Source organism: Pleurodeles waltl, chromosome 8 (genome assembly GCF_031143425.1).
Source record: "Pleurodeles waltl isolate 20211129_DDA chromosome 8, aPleWal1.hap1.20221129, whole genome shotgun sequence".
Classification (NCBI taxonomy): domain Eukaryota; kingdom Metazoa; phylum Chordata; class Amphibia; order Caudata; family Salamandridae; genus Pleurodeles; species Pleurodeles waltl.
In genome coordinates, this window is record NC_090447.1 from 739,553,336 (window position 1) to 739,578,408 (window position 25,073).

The following is a 25,073-nucleotide window of genomic DNA, read 5'->3' on the forward strand; positions in this document are numbered from 1 at the left end:
AGGTGCCCCAGCCAATCTCAGCAGAAAGGAGGTGCCACGACTATACAGTCCCCCAACAGAAGATGCCCCCATTGATGACAGTAACTCTGGACTTCAGGATCTGGATGACCTACCTGGCCCATCAGGGACCACTGGACAGCCGGTCACCCCAGCCCACTCACAGTCCACCACAGAGCCTCCCTCATCAGTATCCAACACCACAGCACCCCCTCAGCGTACTCACACCTCTGTCCCCAGGACACATCAATCAGCAGTGTGCCCACCTGTAGAGGGACCCCCCAGTTCACACTTCATACCCAAGACAATCAGGGACCTGGGTTCAGTGGACAGAGGCACAGGCCGTAAGGGACACTGGGAGAACTGCTTTGCGCCAAGGGGAGGACAGGACCAGGGAACCGACTCTCCAGGAGGCACTCTGAGATCCTGGGAGCCTACCAACATTCCCAGGACACGATTGGCCAGACCCTTGACAACGTACAGGAGAACAGGTGGCTGCAGGGACAGTATCAGGGCATCAGGGAGGACTTGCAGGCCATTAAAACCACCCTTATCTCCATAGCAGAGTTTCTGGCAGACATGGCCAACATCATGAGGGAGCCAACAGCACAGCAGCGGGCCCCTACCACTAGCTAGTCCATTGACCAGTCCTCCACTTCCGCTGCAGCTGTAGTTGGGCCAACATATTTGGGATGCTGCCATTCCTCAGAACAAAGGCATCATGTTACTGACCCAGGATACTTAGCATTGACATGGGAGATGTACTAGTCCGCCAGGCACACCATCTACGCATTCAGTGAGTGGAAAAACTTATGATTCCTGAACACTTGTTCATTGCGTCGGGGGGGGGGGGCAAACGCAATATGTGTTCCGTCAATTGCCCCAATAATATTGGGGATATGTCCCATTGCATAGACTCCGGCCTTCACAGTGGCCAAATCTTCCACCGAGGGAAAGAAATGTAGATGCACATGTGTTTTACCAGTGCAGACAAGACTCTTGCCAGCATGATTGAGAACATTGTCTGTGACATTCCTGCTGCCAAGCCCACTGTCACTTGGAAAGAACCAGTTGCCAAGAAATGGAGCACTGATAGCACTTGCACAAGAGGAGGGATCCCAGTCGGATGATAGATAGATGAGATCAGGTCTGGTTCCAATAGGGCACAGTTGTGGCCCTGTCCAGTCTATAGATGAGTATAATGTGCCTGTCCTCCAGTGTAGCGAAGTCCACAAGGGGTCTGTACACGGGGGTATGTCCCCACCTCCTATTCATCCGCAGCGGTAGGTATCTAAGGGACACAAGAGTGAGTAGGCTGTCACAATTGGAACAATGGAACCACAAGCTCATTGTACATGGTGCATTTATGTAATGGAATAGTGTTAATGGCGAGGTATGTGCCAGTCTAATCTGTGACGCAGTTAAAGTCAATATGACTGTCCCCCCACCTCCTCCGAAATGATGACTGCCTGTCCTGTATGTAGGGACAGGTGGAAGTGAGGAAACTCCGCTCACATTGGGCCTCGTGGAAGAAGGCAGTCTTGCACCGCCGTGCAATTCCTCATTGGATAATATAGGGCTCTATGAAGTACAGTGGCCAAAGGGGATCAGCGCCGGCGGTGACGGTGTACAGCGCCGCGGACGTGACTGCCATTTTCTATCTGATTCCTCACTTGTTTCCTGACCTTGAACAGGAGAACACCTACACTGCGTGTGCTGCTGTGACCTGTGTCTGGAACCCACCATGGCGCATGTGACCGGGGAAAGGGGCCATGCCTTCACTTCGGAGGAGTTGGAGCGACTGGTGGATGGGGTCCTACTCCAGTACAGACTGCTGTATGGGCCTCCAGACCAACAGGTGAGTACACATTAGGCACAATGCTAGTGGGAAGGATGCATGGAAATGTGTGTGCAAGCATCGTGTCATCGGTGGGGGGCGGGGGGAATGTCTTGTGGTGGTGTACATGATATGCACCGGGCAATGTGTGTGCCAGTGGTGATGGAAATGGGAATGGTGGGTCATTTGTGTGACAGGCTGGACATTTGTGTGACAGGCTGGACTGTTTGTTTAATGGTGTTCTCCTGTCTGTATTGCCTCTGCAGGTCAGCGCTCATCAAAAGGAGGGATTATGGTGTGCCATTGTCAAGGACGTGCTGACCCTGGGGGTCTATGGCAGGCGGAGCACCCACTGTCGGAAACGGTGGGAGGACCTGAGACACTGGGCACAGAAGACCACGGAGGCCCAACTGGGGATGGCCTCCCAATGAGGAAGGGATACCTGTCGAACCCTAACCCCCTGATGTTCTGCATACTGGCGGTGGCCTATCCGGAGCTCCATGGGTGCTTGAGGACATCACAGCAGCCACAAGGTGGGGGGGGGGGGGGGGGGGGGGGGGGGGGGGGAGGGCGGTTCCAAATCTACTACTTGTGCGTGGTGGGGTAGTCTATGGGTGGGGGATCTGGGCCTGTGGGTGCCCCTAGGCCAGGCCAGACATTGCAGGGTTGGTCCCATATTGGGCAGGGGCTGATGAACACCCACTCCTACACAGCTAGTAGGCATCCACTACTGGGCAGGGGTCTGTGGGTGTCAGGTATGCTGCTGTTGACGTTATGTATTCCATTGTGACTGGTATTGCATTGCATAGTGCGTAGGCCTGTTCCCTGTGTGAGGGTGCTGTGTACGCCAACGGTGTTGTTGAGGCAGCCATTGACCAAGTGTATCCTTTGTCCCCCCGCTCTTTTTGTCGTCGGAACCTGACCCCCCCCCCCCCCCCGATGGCCCGCATACTGGCGGTGGCCTACCCAGAGCTGGATGGGTGCTTGAGGGAATCACAGCAGCCACAAGGGGGTGAGTGCAGTGGGTATTATTCCAAAATTTGGCCAGTGGGGTGGGATCTGGGTGTTGGATGTGAGTTAGTGGGTGCCCCTAAGGCCAGGCCAGACATTGCAGCGTGGGTCAACTCTAGGGTAATGGGTGTATGGCAAATGCAGGTAACCTAGATTGTTAGCATTCCATTTCAGGCAGGGCTTTGTGGGTACCAGGAGGGGTGCAGTTGGTGGTGTGTGGCCCTCATCTTGCCTTAGCATCTAGCCATATCACTGGCAGTGCAATGCATAGTGATTAAGCCTGATCCCTGTGTGTGATGGTGCTGTGTATGCCAACTGTGGTGTTGGTGTAGTCATTGATCCAGTGTTTCCTTTTTCTCTCTCCCCCCTTTTTTTGTTCTGTCATCCTGTTCTTGGGTGCTTTAGCATCATCTGGCGGAGGAGCAGGGGCACTGGCGACAGAATCTGGCGGAGGAGCAGGGGCACTGGCGACAGAGGGAGCTGCATCCCACAGGACCCAGGAGACATAGTCCATAGACGCTGAGGGAACCAGTGGGACGGATGGCGAGGGGTGCAGCACAGCAGAGACAGGAGGTGACAACACAGACTCAGATACCTCCTCCGATGGGAGCTCCCTGGTGGTGGTGGACACCTCTGTGACCACCCCAGCTGCAGGTACAGCCGCCATCCCCCGTACCAGCACTGCCCTCCCAGTAGCCCCTCAGCGAGTTGCCCGTGCCCACTCATCCAGGAGGGTGGGCATCTCCTGTGCCCCAGGCACCTCAGGCCCTGCCCCAGTGAGCCCTGCTGCCCTGAGTGAGGAGGCTATTGACCTCCTGAGATCCATCTCTGTAGGGCAGTCAACCATTGTGAAAGCCATCCAGGGGCTGGCATCCCAGATGCAGCAATGCAGTGCATTCCTGGAGGGCATCCATGGTGGATTGGCGGCCCAGCAGAGATCGATTGAGGCTCTGGCCTCCTCTCTGATGGCAGCCATTGTCCCTGTTCCTACCGTCCCCACTCCAACTACCACTTCCCAGTCCCAGTCCCCTCAACCCCAACCCATCCCATGCACACATACTGACGAGCATGCACACAAGACAACACCCAAGAGTGGCACAGGCAAACACAGGCACCACACTTCATCCAACAAGCACTCATGCAAACACCAGACAGTTGCAAACACAACAACATCCACTGCCTCCATTGTCTCCCCCTCCTCCTCCACCTCCCTCCCAGTCACATCCACACTAAAACCTGCATGCACTGCACCAACATCCACCACCAGTATCACCACACCAAGCAGGCACCTCCACAACATCCATGCGCTTGTCCCCTGTGTCCTCTCCCACCCTGTCTGTCCCCCCCCCCCCTAAAGGACACAAATGCAAGCACTCACACACCCAACAGCCATCCACCTCACATCAGCATACTGCCCTTGCACCTGCACCCAAATCCAGCAGACACACACCTCCTACAATCACTCCCTCAACCTTCACTCCCATCCCTCCGCCCTCCTCCCGCCCCACCGTCCCTAAGAAGCTTTTCCTTGCCCAACTTGACCTCTTCCCCCCCCCCCCCCCCCCCCCGTCCTGCCCGTAAGAGCAGGGTCCCAACGACCCAGCCCAGCACCTCAGCCAAACAGTCCACGCGGACAGTGGTGCGCCACCTAGTCATGGTGAGAAGTCAGTGAAGGCTCCCACACCTCCAGCCACGAAGGGGAAGGCTCCCACGCCTCCAGCCACGAAGGGGAAGGCTCCCACGCCTCCAGCCTCCAGCCATGAAGGGGAAGGCTCCCACACCTCCAGCCTCTAGCCACGAAGGGGAAGGCTCCCACACCTCTAGCCACGAAGGGGAAGGCTCCCACACCTCTAGCCACGAAGGGGAAGGCTCCCACACCTCTAGCCACGATGGGGAAGGCTCCCACACCTCCAGCCACGAAGGGGAAGGCTCCCACACCTCCAGCCACGAAGGGGAAGAAGCCTGCACCTCCAGCCAAGGAGAGGAAGGAGCCTGCACCTCCAGCCAAGGAGAGGAAGGAACCTGCACCTCCAGCCAAGGAGAGGAAGGAGCCTGCACCTCCAGCCAAGGAGAGGAAGGAGCCTGCACCTCCTGCTTTGAAGGGGAAGAAGCCCTCAACTCCTTCCTGGAAGGTTAAAGAACACGTACAACCTGCCATGGAGGGAAAGCAGCTATCAACCCCTGCCAGGAAGGGTAAGGATTCCACACCCCATGTCATGGAGAGGACAAAGCCCTTTACTCCAGCGGAGGCGGTCAGGGTGACACCTCCACCACCACTGGTGGTCACGGGGCCCCAACCGCCAGCTGAGGAAGTGCAGCCATCACCACCTGCAGAGGTTGCCCAGGAGGCACCTCCATCTGCCACCACAGCGCAGCCATCACCACCTGCAAAGGCTGCCCAGGAGGCACCTCCATCTGCCACCATAGTGCAGCCATCACCTCCAGCGGAAGCCATGCAGGCCACCCTCCAGGGACTGCTGTACGAGGGCCCCCCTCCAATACCAGTGGGAAAGTCACCCACTCCATAGACTGTGGCCTTGCACTCCCCAGGACAGAGAACTGGGCATGGAGCCCCCTCCAGAACCAGTGGTAATGTCACCCACTCCAGAGACTGTGGCCTTGCACTTCCCAGGACAGAGAACTGGGCATGGAGCCTCCTCCAGAACCAGTGGGAAAGTCACCCAATCCAGAGACTGTGGCCTTACACTACTCAGGACAGAGAACTGGGCATGGAGCCCCCTCCAGAACCAGTGGGAAAGTCACCCACTCGAGAAATTGTGGCGTTGCACTCACCAGGACAGAGAAATGAGCATGGAGCCCCCTGCAGAACCAGTGGGAAAGTCACCCTCTCCAGAGACTGTGGTGTTGCACTCACAGGACAGAGAAATGGGCATGGAGCCCCCTCCAGAACCAGTGGCCATGTTCCCGACTTCAACTGAGGTGCACCCACACCTTTTCCCCCCTGAGGTGCCTGCCCACTTGCAAACTGATGCCCTTGCAGAGTTCTATCTGGATTAAGTCAGGATTCGAGTTGAGCCTTGGACTGTGCCCTGTGGCCATGTGGACCCTTTAAACATTGGACTGGGCAGTGTCCCTTGGTGTACATTTGTACATATCTGTTTCACGGACAATTGGACTATTTATTAGCTGTTGATATTAATACATTCACCTTGGTGCATTTCCTTGCATTATTCTGCTGTGTATCGGGTGCAAATTGTTTTCGTGTACAGCTGGTTGTGTGTATGGTGTGTGTCCTGCGTGTGTGTGTGTGTGTGTCACTCTCGTTTTCCTCCCTCCCTCCCTTGTGTGCTAGGCGGCTGTACTCCCCGTCATTGTCTTCGTCGGCGTTGGTGTTCCAGGTGGAGCATAACGTAGAAGATCATCGGAAAAACTTGCAGTTCGCGTTCAATGGCGGTGTTGTTCTTAACTAGGTCTCCGATGGTGCGTCTTTTCTCTTCTGGGATGTGTTTCCACCAGGCTTTTGATGGCGTTTGTACCGGAAAACATGGCGGATTGTAGGGTCTTAATATGGTGGGCAGTACTTTGTCTTCCGCCGTAGTAAGTGTTGTGTCCGCCCTGGCGGTTGGTGTGGGACATTGGCTGTCTATGGGCGTTATGACCGCCACGGTCATAATTTGGTGGTAGTTACCGTCAGCCTTTTGGAGGTATTACCACCACTTTATCACTCGCCTCCAGGGTCATAATGAGGCCATAATCTGGATAGAGGGCATTCACCTGGTATGAAGGCCACCCAGGGGCCAATCCATTGCTCAAAACCACCTTGGGAGAGGCCACCCACTCTTGCTGCCAGGTCTCAGTCTTCAGGGCCCTCTCATGCACTGGTAGCACAAGGAGGGGAGTGGCGCAGCATTGTGCCATGGACTCGCAGGCAGCGCAGATTGCAGGTGGTGGGCGGCAGATCAGCGTCATGGGGCCCGAGAGGTGGAAAAACCCCGGCCAGGCTGATATCGACTTTATGAGCCACCTTTGGGCGATCTATCATAAGGGACAGTGAGTTGCTCACTGCTGCAGGCCTAGGATGAGAGTGTGAAAGTTTCTCCCCGCATCTCCCGCTCGTTGCGCTGGTGTCTATAGCAGATACTACTCAGGATCTGCAGCGCAATCAGTGCACAGGGCAGTCCAGGAATTGGGATGAGCAGGTGAGGCTGCCAATCCCCCACGTCCTAGGCAAGGGCACAGAATCAGGTCAAGGATGCCATTTTAGACCAGTGGTTGGGGCGGCAGCAATGACGCTGCCAAAACAGGGCCAGGGTGATTGCTCGTAGACCAGCACCGGCACAGCCTGAACTGGAGGCTCTTAGGTTGTGGTTAGGAAGGGCAGTTAGTATTCAGCTGGGCAACAAATGGTGGTGGATGACAGAGGAGTCGGGCTCCTAGAGTGCAACAGCAATCTTAATGCCCAAGCTACGCATCCGCCCCTCAAAGTCTGCAGGTTTAATGACAGCTGCCCTGTCACGCGTGTTTTGGGGTGTGGCTTGTACATGGTTTGGCTTGACTTTAGAAGGATACTTATCAAGAATCTGCAATATGTCTGGTACGAGAGATTTGGATGTTCAGATGTCCATTAGAATGTTTCAGGGCCATTGGAAAAATCCCACTATACCTGTACATCATGATTATCTCTTTGGCAGCATTTTGGCTCTTACATCTGCAAGAATTGCTGTATCAGTGGCTCCTGGAATGTAAAGCTTAAGGTGCTAGGCACATGGAAGTATTAGAATATATGTATTTAATATGGTTTCGTTATCTCAAACTGAATCTATTTGTTACTGGAGACTATAATTTAAAGTGAAGCTTTACAGTGACAGATTAACTTTTGCAAGATTTGCTCAACATTTAGAATGACCCATAGTAGAAGTAACTCTATCTCCTGGCTACAGCATGTTAAACAGCAAATGGGGTCAGTAGGTCTGGGCTTATATTGGTTCGACATATCACTAATAGATCAGAATGCAAAGTGACTAGTAAATGAGAAACATTGGGAGTGGGTAAATAATCTGTGTATTCAAAATACTAGAACAGGAGGGATGGTCGAAGAGTTCTTACTTCCAGCCCAGGCTGAAATTTGAACCCGACATGGAAGCTTGTATATCGCCTATGGCACATACAATGTTAATAAAAAGTGGGATTGCAGTCAATTAAATATAACCAAATGCTAATTGTGTGGCTACAGAGCTGAAGACGTTGAACATCTGCTGTTCTTCTGCCCTGCTTTTGGAAGATTTAGAAAGTTGTGGATTAGACCATTGTGCATCTCGCTAGGCACCAAGCATTGCAAAGAAGCCTATGGTATTTTGAGAACATACTGTAGTACTCATATAGCGTTGGGTCTTGGCTGCTATCTTCAGGCGCTGTGGAGGGTAAGAAAGAGGGCAGGGTTATCACTGTAGTACCATTAGCGGTTAATGCTTTGTTGATGTATTCTGATGGACTACTTTACATTTGATTCTGTGTTGTAGTATTGTCGGTGGTAAGGCAGGTAAGAATGAGGGCAGGACTATTATTTTAGCATTTTAAGTGTGTAATGACTTATTGATGTATTTTGATGGATCATTTTACATCTGCTTTTTGTATTGGGGTATTTTAATTTGGCAAGCTGTCTTGGTAATTTAGTTTTACTCATAATGTCTTTTTATGTCATATTTATGTCAAAGTTAAATGGGGTTCACCCAAAATAAACTATGAAATGAAATGGATGTCCTTATTGTGAACATTGTTCTAGTAAAGATATCCAAGAATGCAAGAAACTTGACAAATCTGTTCTCACACGTTTGTCCTGCTTGTTTGATTAGCGTAGGATTCTCCAGCTTGTCAGACATTTTAGTGTGACTCTAGTACACATAGGTTAGTTATATCTTTGTTTTCGTTCAAGATATTCATGGTTTTCAAAACTGTAATGTGCCAGATAATGAGAGAAGTGACCATTGCACGGAGTAGATATGTTTTACTTTTTAATTTTGAAATTCAAACCCTTGGCCTGTGTCACTGATGAGCACTTATTGTTTTGCTGAATGAAGTGGGTTAAAATGAAACACCCAGTGTTTCGGCTATGTTGTTTGTCTGAAAAGTAGGTGAAGGCCACAATAAAATAAGTTGGAGACAGGCACACTTTGGGACCCCAGTTTGTAGCCTTGGCACTTACAATTTGATTTTTCTGTATCAGTCCAGTGTGGAGATTTATATAGCTGTTTTCCTCCTTCCACCTTTTTACCTACATGTATCAGTTGCGCTTTTTAATGCAGACATATTTGCTTTTAAAATGCCTTTAAAGCCTTAACATTCACAGAGTTTCTTAGAATGGAACTGTTTAATTCAAATCCTAATACGTTTGATCTTACTTGGCATATTCTTCCCAGAATAGAATTTACTACAGCTATCTTACCATCGAAGAATTAATTGCTTTCTTCCCCCTTTTTGTAAGTGGTGCAGTGTTCTGGAGTGGTACAAACTCTTGCAAAATAAGTTGAGTCCAAGCCATATGAGCCTTCATTGTACATTTTGAACTGAAAAGCATCAATGTCCACTCTCAGAAGTATCTCCATGTGCCTTGCATTTTTTCATGTGAATCTCAGCACGCAGAGCTTAATGTCAGTCAAAAGCTCTCTATTTAGTGGATCTACCACATATATTGGTACATTTGCTTTGCTGACCATCTGCACTATCAGTCATTAAGTGTGCCCAGGGAGTATCAAACGGGCACATCTACAACCTCTGCAAGAAAATGAAAAGCTGCCAGTGGCAGCTTCACTTACCTGGGAATCTTATAACATCCAGAGACAAAAGAAAATCAGATCACCTACAGCTTGCACCACTGCCTAACGGCTGTTCTCTGCATGCACTTCAAATGGCTAAAGGTTAGTGGTGATGAAACAGCAGTACTCTTCACAAACACTAGTCTACAGCACTTGCCTTCCTCCAGATGCCATGCTGTACTGGCTCCAAACACCACCCTCCCTCCACTTTCAACACCTGGGTATTGGTCTCAACATGGATATCTGCTTTATTCCTTGAGTCAACTCCATTGCTAGCAATTTTTTAAAATCCTTGTGCCCTCAGACCAAGTCTACCTTTCTTGCTTTTCACATCCAATGGAACAGTAGCTAATGCTATCACCCAGTATGAAATGCAGGCTTAATATCAATCAGTGTCTTCCATCCTTCATTATTTGATTACTCCATAGATTACAACATACTGCACACTAAATTCCTTCAAGGGTAACGGTTACCTGTAGACAGACAAATACAATTCAAGTCCTCGTGCATCTTCCCCAGAGCTTTTCATCATGCATTTCAGTGGAGTTTTATCATAGTAGTGAACCAGAAACTTCTGATAAAGAGATGATACATCCTTTCCACCACTTGCTACTCCAGATCACAACCAGGAGATTATACAATTTCTGTCCCAGCTTCCACAGTGTGGAAACACTTACTGGTTCAGAGCTGGAACGATCCGACCAAAGCAAGGCGCTCAAAATGTGATTATTCCAGTTCAGTTGATCATCTTATGTGATCTTATATTAATATGTATTAAAGTTTTTAAATATTTTTCCTAAAACAAAAAAAGCCTTTCCTGGCAACAAATAAGCCAAAACCTATCCAACCCAGCAATACATTATCAATTCAAGATAAATCAGTACATGACCTGGAGAACAGTTCACAAGCAATTAAGTAAGAATTTACCACATGTCAGGTTGGAGAACAATCAGTAGTTTGAGCATTACTGTTATCAAAATGAATCCATATTTTATCATATACACTGTACAAGAGAACCTTGAAAAGATGCAACCACTTTTTCTTCTAGCTGCATCTCAGTTCTCAAACAAAGTTTTGATTTAAAACTATTTTTTTCAACAATGGAGGAACAAATTATGAAACTACATTTTGAACTTTCCTAAGCTGAATTAGTTTTCATAATGAAGTAAAGGAAAAGTGTTCTTGATTTCTGTTAATTATAAGTCTAAACTTAACAAGACCTCTTCACAAAAAGACCGTATTTGTTCACATGACCATAACATGGGTGTGCAAAACTAGATGAGTTTGGATTCTCTGATTAGGCTTCATACGTGTTTGCAATCTCTCCTATTCGCCTCTTGCAGTGTAGATTAACTGATGGGAACAGACCTGCGTGAATACTATTTGAAAACCCAGCCCTTTTGACATTTTCAGTACTCATGTGTTATCTATTTTTTAAGAATTACAGCCTCCAGGCATTGCTTAATTCAACTTCAACTTTAGTTATAAAGCTGGAGGAAAGTCTCTTGTTTAATAAGCTTTGGTCAAACTCCATATGTGCAGTCATCACCATAGTGGAATCCTCAACTGCAGATTAGTAGGAAACTATTTAAGCTAGAAAGTTTGGAGTAAGAATGATTAACTTAGAGGTGATCAACTCTACAATTGGAATAATCTTATGTACTTTCCCATATTACATTTGATTGGTAGAATACTGTCCCCTACCATGGTGGTTGTGGTAATTTGTCACTGCGCTCCATTCTCCTATGACTCTACAAACTGGGCCAAGTACATCCTTTATACAGTTGCCCACCAGGGAGCGAGGTAGAGCAATCAAAGGTTTATCAGGGACATAGTGTGGGTGGCAACAACTCAGAAATCAACAATCAACCAACAGATCCAATAAATCAATGTCTAGTCCACTGCTTGTATATTTTTAGAAGAAACTACTTTGAGTATCATAGTGGTACAAACATAATTAGATAGGTAAAGTGAAGCTTAAACGATTTTACCCCCGGGTCATATTGAAATGGTGTATCCACACTGGTGCCCATCTCCCTGCTTTATGGGACCTGCCCTCCCTGTGTCTGGAGTGCTTCCATCCCATCAGTGGAGTGCAGGCAGAATTAGGCACAAGTGCAAGTTTCAGTGAGTGGTGGCACCATGACAACTAGTTTAGTATAGTTCTTTAGCCCAGAAGTGTTTTACTGATAAAGATAATAATAGGCTGTTTAGCGATGCTCACGTCTACAATCTCTCAGTTTCTGCACCTCATGTCTCGCTATTACTTGATTGGCAAAGGATTCAGCCTGCCACTGTCTTTGGTGGTGACTCTTCGTCTGTGATGGCAGACATATTTGTCTTTCGTGTACACGGACAGGTTCAGGCGACAGCTTGGCAGGTGGGAATAGTGAGGTCTGGCCTTCGGGAGATGTGGGCTCTGAGCCAGGTGTCCTTGGCAGGTCAAAGGCAGACTGCCACTGAGACAATTGGTCCCTCTTGGTTGCACCGTACACTGGTAGTTGCAGCAGCAGTCAGATTAATTCAGGAGTACCAGTCGCCACAGTTGTTTTGCAGTTTTTCTTCATGCAGTTCACCACTCTTGGGGAGACCAGATGACCGCCATTGGCACAATTTTATCCCAGTGACGCCCACTATATAATTGCTTTTTCTGTGTATCCTTCACACCAACACAGCTGTGCTTTTTCTCCCAGACAGTGTCTTCTCCTGCAGGGCCAGACACTCTCCTGCCCTCTCTGAGCAGATGGTCTTCTTGGTGTTAGGCAGATGCACATTCTCCAGCAAGTTGCACACTTTAGGTCAGGCTCCTCCAATCTTTTATGTAAAACGAGCCACTTATGTTTAATGAAAATCATCCTAAGCTTATTATTGTTGTAATAGTGACCTCATCAGACAACATTACATTAGTAACCACCACTTGCAAGATTGCTAGCTGTGATCACCTCAGTGCATCAATCAGGATCTCCAGCAGTAATATAAACAAGCATTTGCAATGCGATGGGTCTCACATTTGCTCGACTTAGAGCTATTAGCGTTGGAAAGTCCTAACCGGACTTTTATTGTCACACAAATTGAAAATGAAAAGTAATACAGTTTTACATAAGCGAGCCAATTTAAAGCGCCACGCCATGAGCATGAAGGAATACACAAAAGGAAAAGAGAAGTTCGCTCGCTGTCAAATGTATCAACAAATGTGCAATTACCCATGTAACTGAGTCGATGTATTTCAAAGCGCTCTACTACCGCCCAGCGAGATTGCGCTGCGTAAGAAATTAAAAAAAAAAAAGTAGCCCAGAAGCCATTCGGAAAACATGGAGCCTGATATGTTTTCTGTAGTTGGTCGGTGCGCTCCAGGAGGGCTAAACACCAGAAAAGGCATGACGTGTGCATGCCTTTCACAAATGAAAACAAGTGATTTTTAAAAGACAAGCTCATGTACTAACGAAACTGATGGGCTTGCGGTAGGCGAGGTTAAAAGCCCACAAACAGATTACAGCAGGCTAGAGCGCTTGTGCGCCCAACCCTAAAAAAGGCTTTGTCAATTTTGAATGCTCCTGGCATCAAAGTAATAATATTAGTAGCAGGTCTCCCCAACACCACACAGTTAACGACTAAAATATCATGTTTAAATATGTTTTGGAATTTCAGCCATTGTTCTCCAAACGTCTGCTTACAAGTTCTGCAAATACACTGATTTTCATCTCAAATGCACACTTTCCATTTTGGTATACATATATTAATCCAATTAAGCAAAAGCTCTTAATTTAGTAGTCTGACCTGAATACAGGAGAGCTATTTACAGTTTGCTGGAGAGCTACATGTTGGAAAAGCATCTCACCTCTGGAAACCTAGCTGCATTGCAAAAATCAACCCTTGTCTCACAGCAGTTCATTAATACTTTTTAGAGCACTCTATTCCTTGGTCAAGATGAACTTGGAAACCGAACATAATGGGATGATTCGGGTCTCATGTTTATACTCCTCCCGGCAGGGGATGTGGATCCACTGTAAAGTCGAACAATTTTTAGAACCTACTTGCCCCTTCTGGGGAGTTGACAAAGAATAGGGGTTCTGTTCAGTTGGAAACTGAATTGGCATGTAAGATGCCTTTAAATCTTATTCTTGTCACATTTGCTCTGTGTTCAGAGACAGAGGTCAAAAGCCAGTTTGTCTTCTTGCAACACAATCACTTTTCCTTGTGACTGCAGAGTTTCAGGATTTTGTAAGGTAATCTTTCTGACCTGTGTGAAATGAAAGGCTGTTAGTATCAGGTTTTTCTTAACACACAACATCTATATAACTAAGTCAACTTTACAAACATTTAAAAATATATTTCAGTAGCTGTGAAAGGCCATTTTTTGTACTTCTGTGTGATGAAAAAAATATTTAATAGGATGAAAAAAATAATTAGAACACTTTACTTTGTAATGTGCAAATGATACATATGTTTTATAAAACCCAATTTTCACAGATTATTGTTAATACAGTATATAAATCTTTACATGTAAAGCTGCATGTTAGTGGGAAGGATTATGGACATTTCTTGGAAATTTACTGTCTGTATATAACAGTGCGCTACCACATCATGCTTTAGTAATATACTTATTAAAAGTGAGTGTTTAAACATAAACTGAGAAACAGTCCTGCCCTGATGGCAAAGCTATTAGTAAACTAAGAGGTAGGTCATGGATCATCTTTACCCTATATATGGGCTAGATTTATTATACATGGAGGAAGCGTTTAGTGTTTTTAATTAAACAAGAGGGTTTATTTTTACAGCAGAAATACTGAACTGACATTTTGGAAGGTGCACTTGTGTGGAAATGAAGGAGGTGACTGTGTAAAATGCAATATTTGCATAGGATCATACAATTTGAGACCTGTTTCCGGATCAAGTATATTACAGTTTGTTTGAGTAGATTATCCAAGCTACTCAACCTGCAGGTCTAGGAACATTTTTATGATTTTTCGAAGCCTGCTTGTGCTGTCTGGGAACGCTGGAACCATCTTTCACCATGTGCCATGCTAAACCAGGGGTTATCACAAATGGATCCCACTGTCCCAGCAAATATATCCACATTGCAAGCAGCCAAACTCTCACATATGCTCCACACATACACACTGTACACATGTATTTGACACACTGGATGTCAGCGTGATTATCTAGGCACTACACTGAAGCAGAACTTCCAGTGGGGTGGGAGTCAGTAAAGCTGTCATTTCTGTCACAGAAAAAATGAATGGTCAGGATTATTCACAAATATTGGTATGCTGCCACCATAGCTTCATGTTAACAACTCAGGACATGGACAGTTGTCAAATGCCATTGAATAGGGGCACTCTTGGTGCGCTCCTTAAGGTTACAGAACCATTTCTGGATATTGCCGTTACCATAGACAGGCTTAGGCCTTGGTGCACACCCTAGATTAGTGTAATAACTGGTAAAAATAAGAATACCAGTTTTGCTGGCAGTTGAGTCACAATGAACAGGGCTACAAATCCATGTACCGTGCAGGGGACATTATTGTCCCATTGTCATTTACTAACTTTTATCTCAAATATTGGTTAAAATGGAAAGAACTGTATAGAAGCTAGTCTTAATACACAGTTCTGTTTCAGAGAAGATTGTGCTTCAATGGATCTAATGGTCTGCCCCAAGAACCTTGCCTGTCATTTTTAAACGTATGGTAAAATAGACTTTAAACTTAAACAAACTGCAAAGACCAAGTTCAGGTGAACCACTAACAAAATGGTTGTTTTTAATTGTTGGTCTGAAGCTCTAAGTATATCTGTTGAGGAATGCGACTTTAAACAAATGTTAGTCACAGCGTTAAAGATCTTTTAAACTCTGCAGTAAGCTTAATCCAAAAGGAATGAGGAATGAGTTTTAGAAAATGCTACAATACAATGTTGAAGAATGTAACATTTCCTTTCAATTCTGCTAAGGGCACAGTGACAAGCATGACGCATTTTATTTCTCCATTTTATCCTCTGCATCCATTAAAAGCAATGACACATTAACCCTGTGGAATACATGTCCCCTGGGTCCATCAAAAAAACGAACATTTAGCTGGGCAAGCAATCAGATCTGTGCAGTTCCAAAATTAAAATCCTCCAGTGGGCAGCACTCACTCTTTCTACATTTAATCAGTGTCTTCTCATGTATTCGTTTTGTGGATTCATTGAAAATCGTGTCTGTTTAGCCCATGTCAAAATAAAGAAGTTCCTCAACATATCGTTTTATACATTTATATGAAAATTATTCATTATTTCTACATAACATATAACCATGAATCACCATCTTGCTCAGTTCCTGACTACTTTCAAAATAACAACAGTAAAGATACTTATTCAAAGTGTCTGAATTACCTTATCATTATTGAGGGGAGGGTGGCAAACTGCAATAAAGATAAACCTGGGTGGGATAATCACTGTCTCCGTGCCCTTCATAGAATTGCCTTTACAGCTCTTCACAATAGCGAGGACAGTTTAAATTCTATGTCAGAACTGTAGGTGACGATTATGCATGTTCAGAGCTTGCTGACAACCATTGATGCGAATACGGTCACTGGCTTGAAATATATACATTTTTTAAAGTAGACTCTGTGGACCAATACAGTGCATTAAGGATATCTTTTAGGTGTGAAAGCAGAGAACAAGGTTTTTAAGCCATTGCTCCGCTCACAGAGTGAGCTCCAAACACCAAAACATCTATCACTGCTTCACACATAATCCAATGCCACTATCTAGAAATTGTCAGCAATGACAATGGTCCATTGGGTCTTCAGATGGAAAGAAGGAGTTGTTTTAACCCCTGAGGTCTGACCTCCTTGGTCACCTCCGAATCTTAAACCACATGACCACACATAGCTACAGATTGCCTGTAAAAGCAGGATACACAACAGTTGTGGTATTCATTTTTGTCCTTCTGGATGCCATAAAGGTTACTCCATCCAGAATATAGATCCTACCTGAAAGAACAAGAACTCTGACATCAGATACTCTCTTGTGAGAAAAGAGCATGATAACTTACCTAGTTTAGCTGAAAGTTCTATTCTTGAGAGAAACCGATTAACATGCCATGAATGCAAAAGCTTTCAGACCACATTCACATTCCACATCTTAGGATTTGGGTTTAGAGGACAGATAGAAGTGAATGCTCCTCAGCAGGCGACATCGGAGGGAACTTCACCTACTTGGCACTCTATTAATTGGCACATGATCAGCTCAGATTTGTGATCTGCAGATGTTTTTGTTCTGTATTCAAGACCTTTCCAGTTAACTTGGATAGGAAGTTTAATATGTTGATCACCTCCGTCCCAACGGGATCCGAATTCCATCCCATACCGCAGAGAACTATCTTCTCTAGGCCAAACTTTTATGGTAAACAGTTGTTTCAACCCAGGCCTTTCTGGAACAAAAGTCCTGGGACTTTCCAGCATCATCCATCAGTAATCCCCCAAATCTTCAGACAGAGTGATCCTTCCAAGACTAACTGGTGTGACCGGCTCTTGTTGTGCATCTGTATAGTTGGATAATGGAGAAAAAAGGGTAGAGAATCTCAGAAAAGTTCCACAGAAATTGAAACCAAACTCGTGATCTCCAGTACTGTATCACTAGCATTACATTCTCTGATATTTTACCTATGCAGAGAGCTACATGATTGTTGTGAATGGTGGAAAAGCACAGTTGTCATGCCCCCTAATCCTGAGTGAAGGCTTCCATAGTCTTAGCCAGTGGATCCGGCCTGTATCTGAAATATCTTGAAAGCTGACGATTATAATGGGAGGCGAAGACATCCACATCACAAGAACCCAATATGTTCATTAAGAGTTGAAATACTTTCTGGCATTCAAGCACTGGTCTCTTGCAGAAATCTGACGTTCCAGCCTGATTCTGCTTCTCTAGGAGATACACTGCTTAGATCAAAATTTGCTTGTCTAAACAAAAGTGCAAAAAACCTCTTGGCCAGTTCCACTAGTGCCTTCGACCTTGCTCCCCCAGAAGAAGTTGATGTATCAGACTACTGATATTGACCATTTTCAGTACAATGAAACAAGATACTTTTTCCTCCATCATGTACTTGACTGTGAAGGAGTTCCAGACAGTTCATGTGCAATTTTCTGGACCACTAACCTCCTGTGGTGATATATCCACATCACACCCTCCATCCTAAGTGACTTGCATATGATTTTATGACCAAGTCTGGAGACGTGATGAAAATGGCTCTGCTATTTCAGGACTCCATATGATCCAACCACTATAGGAGCTCCTTCAAAATGTCCTGTGTTAGATTGATTTTCTGTAAATACGCAAGCCCTTTCCAAAGATGAAAAGCCTTGAGTCTCTTGAGTTCCTGATGGTGGAGTGAACCTGGGAAGATCGTGTGGATTGATGAAGTTAGAAGCCCCATTAACCTGGCAAGCTGCCTCTGAAAAATGTGCTTCCTTGAAGGCTCTGTTTTCATTTTTTTTTTTTAATATGCCCATCTGCTTCTGAGGTAGTTTCACGGTCTTTGATTCTGAGTTTTCTGCTTTATCCTCATGGATGATGAAGCCTAAGATTATTGTTGTCTGTAATTTGCCTTAGAGTCTCATGGGCACATGTTCATCAGAAGGATGTTGTCCATGTATATAATAAGCATAGTCCCCTGGACTGCACTGCCTTTATGGCCGGCTCCAGACCCTTGGTGAAGCTACAAAGAGCTTATGACAGGCTGAAACGGAACAAACGTACGTTTTTTTGTACTTTAAAAAAAAAAAAAAAAAAGGATTGCAGGGAACATTGATGTGGAGTGAAGATTACCATAGTCAGACAAGTGTCTTTGAGGTCCAGTCTTCGGCAATCTCACCATCCAGTCACAGGTGAGCAAAATGCCTTTGAGAAGGTGAAGTTTCTCCATTTCGAAGTGGTGGCGCATCAACCGTTCCATGAATTTTCAAAGGTTCATGACCGGCTGGTGATATTTGTTTTTTTTTTCAATAAGAAAGAGATTCTTTTTAAAGTCATTTAGATGGGGAGATTCATGCATCACTGCCCCCCTGTGTTACAGCGCTTCCATCTCATGATTCATAAGGCCACTTTCCTCACCAGAGAAAATAAGGTGTGTGGGTCTTGTGTTAGAAAGGCATTTCGTCGATCTCACAGGTATGGAAATTTTTCAGAAATCTACTTGGCTAGGGGACAAAATGTTACAGAAATCTGCTTGTCCTGTGAAGGTATCTGCTTGCCCAACCTACTCCATAAATCACTAAGGTAGGTCTGCACCGTTAGAATCTGCACTGCAATCAGTGCAACATACTGTGCAATAAATATTTCAGTTGCAAGTCCAAATTTGCAGTGCATGGTCATGCACCCTTAAATACAACTGTTGTACGAGCTGGTTGAACATACAGCATGTGCGCAGATGTGTCCGTGTGCGCTGCACCTAATTATCAGTCATGTGACAGATTTTCATATGTAGAGAAATAGTACCAAAAGGCAGAGTGCAGACTGGTAATTGACTACATTTCTCGAAGTGTCTTTGGCACAGACTGTGTCGGGATGTGAACCTCTAGGACAGAAGGGTGTTCTCCATCCGAGGGCCAACTCATAGCTGTCCAGCTTCAAAAATACTCATGTGATGCTCTGATAAACGTGTGGATGGGAATAGCTGCACTTCTTGGCAGAGCATATGTACTGTTCATGGGACACCAAATCACGTAGCAGAGGTGCTGAAGCAGTAGCCACAAGTAGAAAGTCAGAAGAGGCAGTAATGGGCAGTTAAATCAATCGTCCCCCTTTGCACTCCTGAGCAGGTGTGGTGTGATTATGTTATTGTGACCCACGGCAACATCTCCACGTTCTTCTTCCACACAAGGAGCATATGCAGCACTGGCAGTAGCAGTACAGGGTTCTCTCGTGCACAGTACTGGTATAGTAATGGCAGCAGCAGAGTAAGCCTCCCTAACATGAAAAGGTACAGCTCAGCAATTGATGTGCGAGTTTGTCTCACATAGATATGTAGGACATGTAGCAGCTGTGTAATCTTCACAATCACACAGCTGGAAGGCAAGCTTTAGTCTCACAACGAAGGGAAGGAGTGTTACGTTGAAGAGATAGCAAATCTAGAACTGGAGAGCGGAGCTTCGTTGAGACTGAGGGCTAGTGAGTCACAGCAACTACTCAACATTTCATTTCACACCTAGCGAGGACACCTAGGCTCAGTCACCGAGTTAGAAACACTGTCCTGGCCTCTTGGAGAGTCACATGCTATCTGACAAATGAAGTTTGTTTATGTTTCAGATACCAAGATCTAGAAATCCAATATGTCCTGGGCAGCTGAAGAAACACCCAAAAGCGCCACTGCTTTATTTTATTTTTCTCTCCGTGATTGTGGCCTGTGACCATCCCCTACCCTTTGCCGCAGCCTCCCATCTGGTATTCCCCTGAAGGCCCAGGAAAGGTCTATATGAATGAGAGTGTGGGGTCATGCTAACACCACAAGTATAGCATGATCAACGCACTGCAAAAACATACGTCATACCCTTCTCTTCCTGCTCCCTACCCCTAGCCATAAAAGGTGTAAATGTTTTCAAATACAGAAGGGCCCATCATGTATAGTGCATTTTATACTCTAGCAATTAGAGGTCATCTACAACTCCCCCAAACTGGAATCTTCTCACGACTTTAGACAAATACAATAGAAATGCACACTGTGCACAGAGAGGAAAATAATGTTCACTCAATTAATAACAGGACCTTAAAGCAATTTATATAGCGTCTACTGCTGTTGATGGCAAATGCAAAGTCTCTCTAGTTAAGGCTCCCATCCTTCATTTCAATTCAAATGTAAATACAATTAGACACACATGTGCTACTGTTTCTTCACACAGGACACTCGGATGTTCATCAAGTGAATATTTGTTTTAATTGGTGCAGAAGCAATGGGGCCGAAGGGCAGTACTTGGCTGCAGCCACTTGGCGTGAATGCAGTGACCAGGCCTTTCCACTGGCATTACACATTTCATGCAATTGTCTGATGCAGTAGGTCATTGGTGGCTGGTAGTTTATGAACTGCTTCAGTTCCCCTGTCGGAGAGATGGGGTTGGAAGTATAGTGTGTGTGGAAACTTGACTTCATGCCACAAACATCAAGGAGCTTGTCACATGTACTTATGACCTTTCAGCACTGCAGGGTGTGCCTGTCAGGACTGAGATCTATGAGCACAAGGCCGCATGGTGAGGAATGAGGGACCCGGATGAGACAAGAACTTACAAGGCCCTACATACTATAATGAGGAACGCACCGGATCAAAGTACAAAGGGAAGAGTGCACAATGTCAGGGGTAAAAAGCCCGCTCCTCCCCACCACCATGACACCACCCCTGCTGATTACGAGAGAATTAAAGCAATGTTCTTCTGCTCCTTCGGGTGCAGCTTTTCTAGGGAATTGAGATTATCTCCATTTCATGCCCTTGGGAAATGCACAGACATTGTTCTTTTTCTGCATAGGGTTCCTCCCAAACCCACCATGCGGCTGAGTTCACCTATAGGAAGCAATGTTTTACTGGGGAGGGCTTGTGGTTCTCAGAACCAATCCCAGCTGAGAGTGCAGGAACAGTTTTCTAGCCAATCACAGGCCATCACACATTTTCTTTTTTTTTTTTAAACTCTTTTTATTGAACAATTGCTCAATAGACAGCAACATAATGAACTGCCCAGTCTTACAATGTATACATTGATCAGCATAAATCATATTCCACGTACATATGGGTGTCATAATTATCTTGCCCAATCTTTTCAAGGAGCATAATTGACAGCCGCCCTCACCCTGCCTCCCCCCAGGTAGACACAAAGGAGAAAATATCACATTTTCTTTCTGGTTTCTATCACCATCCATTTAATACCCCGGTAACTGCACCAATTGCCCCGCACCTTCTCGGATTTTCTGAAGGACAGACCCTGCTTTTATTGTGTTCCGCCCTTTGACACAATCCATATCCGTTTCCCAATCCACAATGCAGTGGGGGAGGCATGCCCCTCCCCTAGCCTGTGCTATATTGCCCTTAGCCACAGCCACTGCCATTACTAACTAGATCCTCTGGTACCTAGGTCAGCTCAATCAATGTTAATTTTATTTTAAGGCGTACTATAGCTAAACGAATTGCTTTTGCAACCAGGGGTACCTGCGTTTTTGGTCCCGGGCTCGGTGACCATCTTGGGAAACATACCAAACTGAGACATTTCTGAAAACTTGGAACCCTGGGAGTCCAGGGAGGTGTGGCTTGCATAGATCCTCCATTATTTTCTTACCTAGAATTCCCTTGCAAACCCTGAATTTTGCTTACAAAAAAAAAAAAAATCACTGGAGATTTGGGGGAATGCTGGGTGGAACGACGTTTGTGGCTCCCCGCAGATTCCAGAACTTTCCATCACAGACATGACAAATTTGGAGGTTTCCAAGGGACTCTGGATAACAGAACCTGTTGAGAGTCACATAAGCACCCCATCCTCAATTCCCCTGGGTGTCTAGTTTTCAAAAATGTACATGTTTGGCAGGTTTCCATAGGTGGCAGCTGAGCTAAGGCCCAAAATCCACAGCTAGGCACAGTGCGAGAAAAGGGTCAGTCTTCAGTGTATAAATGTGATGTGTCCACGTTGCTTTTTGGGCCATGTCTTGTCACGGACGCTAGGCCTACCCACGCAAGTGAGGTACCATTTTATCTGAAGTCTTACAGAATAGCAGAACAAATGTTAATTCTAGTCTATCTTTGCATTTGCGCCTTCCAAATGTAAGACAGTGTGTAAAAAAGAAATCGTTTTGAGAAATACCCTCTAATTCACATGCTAGTATGGGTACCCTCAAATTCAGAGATATGCAAATAGCCACTGCTTCTAAACTCCAAATCTTGTGTCCATTTTGGAAATATATTGATTTCCTTGATAGCTATTTTTCACTCTTTATATTTTGCCAAATGAATTGCGGTATACCAGGTACACAATGAAAAACAATTGCTATGTGCAGCTCAGTTAGTGGCTCTGGGTACCTTGGGTTCTTGGTGAACCTACAAGCCCTATATAACCTCACAACCAGAAGGGTCCAGCGGACGTAACGGTATGTTGCTTTCGAAAATCTGCCATAGTTAGAAGAAGTTCAGATGAAAACGTAGGCACAAAAGGCTGTTTTTTTCAACTCAGTTTCAATATTTTTTAATTTCACCTATTACTTTCTATTGGAAAACCCTAAAGGATCCACACAAATGACCCTTTGCTGAATTCAGAATGTTGTCTACTTTTCAGAAATGTAAAATGTGTTGTCTGTAGTGGCAGTGTACTACCACACCATGCATACTACACACTAAGCCACTCCGTTCCACTCTGTGCCGTGCCACTCCACCCTAGACACGCCAAGTCACTCAACTCACGCCACTCTATTGTACGTCATTCACTTCACGGCACAGCATGCCACTCCACTCTACGTCACACCACTCCACTCCACCCCACTTAACTCCCTCCAGTCTACTCTACTCCACTCCAACCTATCCCACTCCAATCCAGTAACCCCCAATCTACCTAACTCCAATAAACTCCAGTCTTCCCCACTCCCTTCCAGTCTACCCACTCCACTCCAGTGTACCTCACCCATTTTTACCCATCCTACCCCACCCCAATCTACTCCACTCTACCCCACTTTGCTCCAGTTTACCACAGTATACCCAACTCCACTCCAATCCACTCCAGTCTACCCCAATCTACCCCACTCCACTGTACTCCAATCTTCTCCACTAAATTTACCCAACTCCACCCCAGTCTACCCCAATCCACTCCAAGTTACCCCACTCCAGAATCCACTGTAGACTATTTAACTCTATCACAACCTACCCCAATCCAGTCTGCCACTCTCCAATATAGCACAGTTTACCCCACTTCACTCCAGTCTGCCCCACTCACATTTCACACTTGACTCAAATCTACCCTACTCCACTCTAATCCATCCCACACTCCACCTCTATCCACCCCACTCCAGTCTGTCCCACCTCAATCAACCTCACTCCAATGTACCCGACCCTCCCCAATCTACTTCACTCAACCCCACTCTACTCCAGGCTACCGCACTCCATCCCGATGTACCCCAGTTCAATCCGATCCACTCCAGTCTACACCACTCCATTACCCCACTCCAGATTCCACTGTAGTCTATTTAACTCAACAACAACCTACCCCACTCCTATCTGCCACTCTCCAATATAGCACAGTTTACCCCACTTCACTCCAGTCTACCACACTACAATCCATTTAATCTACCCCACTTCACTCATGTCTACCCCACTCACATCTCACACTTGACTAAAATCTGCCCTACTCCACTCCAATCTAACCTACACTCCACCTCAATCCACCCCACTCCAGTCTATCCCACCTCAATCAACCTCACTCCAATCTACCCCAATCCACCCACGCCTTCCCCAATCTACTTCACTCCAATCTACCCCATTCTACTCCAGTCTACCCCACTCCACCCGCTATACCCCTGTTCAATCCACTCCAGTCTGCCCCACTATACTCCAATCTATCCGACTCCAAACTACTGCACTCCAATCTAGGTAAAAGTGTAAGGGTCCAATTGAATTACTTCCCGAGTTGAATGCCTATTCATACAAAAATGTGGGAACTCAAACCGGAGGAAATGGATCCTAATCCTCCAAACTTAGCGTTGAGTAGCAGATATGTGGTAAGTTCCCACTTATGACAATAACTATTAGAGCAACCAATCGTCATTTGGCGATTGGTTGCTCTAATAGTTATTGTCATAAGTGGGAACTTACCACATATCTGCTGCACTCCAATCTACCCCACTCCAGTCTACCCCGTTCCATTCTACTCTCCTCTTAATCCACCCAATTTTCTCCACTCACCCTATTCTACCCCATTCCACTCCAATGTATATCAGTCTCTCTCACTCCACTCCAAACCTGACCCCACTCCAATCTATCGAACTGCATTCTACCCCACTCTACCCCTATCTACCACACACCATTCCACTCTACCCAATCTATCCCACTCCACTTCACTCTGGTGTACCTCATGCCACCCAGATCTACCCCACTCCAGTCCAAACTAACCCACTCCACCCCAATCATACCCCACTCCACTCCATCCCACTCCAATCTGCCCTTCTCCCCTCAAATCTACTCCATGCAGTTGGCTCACTCCAATCTACTCCACTCTACCCCACCCTAACCCAATCTACCACACTCTGGTCTACCCCATCCCAATCTACCCCACATCCCTATCCAACTTCACTCCAATCTACTCTTTTCCAGTCTACTTCACTTCACACCAGTCTGCTTCCCTCCAAAGAACCCCACTCATATCTACTCCTCTCCTATCTACCCCACTTAACTCCAGTTTTACCATAATCTCCGCAATCTATCCCACTCTACACTAATCTACCCCACTCCGCACTAATCTACCC

The 25,073-nt window shown here is 46.0% G+C and overlaps 1 protein-coding gene and 1 long non-coding RNA gene across 2 annotated transcripts in view; one reads left to right on the forward strand and one right to left on the reverse strand.

Moving 5' to 3' along the window:
• ABHD10 (abhydrolase domain containing 10, depalmitoylase) overlaps positions 1-25,073 on the forward strand; it is a 188,743-nt gene that overhangs the window by 49,270 nt on the left and 114,400 nt on the right. The window lies entirely within an intron of this gene.
• LOC138250259 (uncharacterized) overlaps positions 11,505-25,073 on the reverse strand; it is an 83,777-nt gene continuing 70,208 nt past the window's right edge. The window contains exon 3 of the long non-coding RNA XR_011194918.1: positions 11,505-13,858. This is a non-coding gene — a long non-coding RNA (uncharacterized lncRNA). The remainder of the gene's footprint in view (positions 13,859-25,073) is intronic.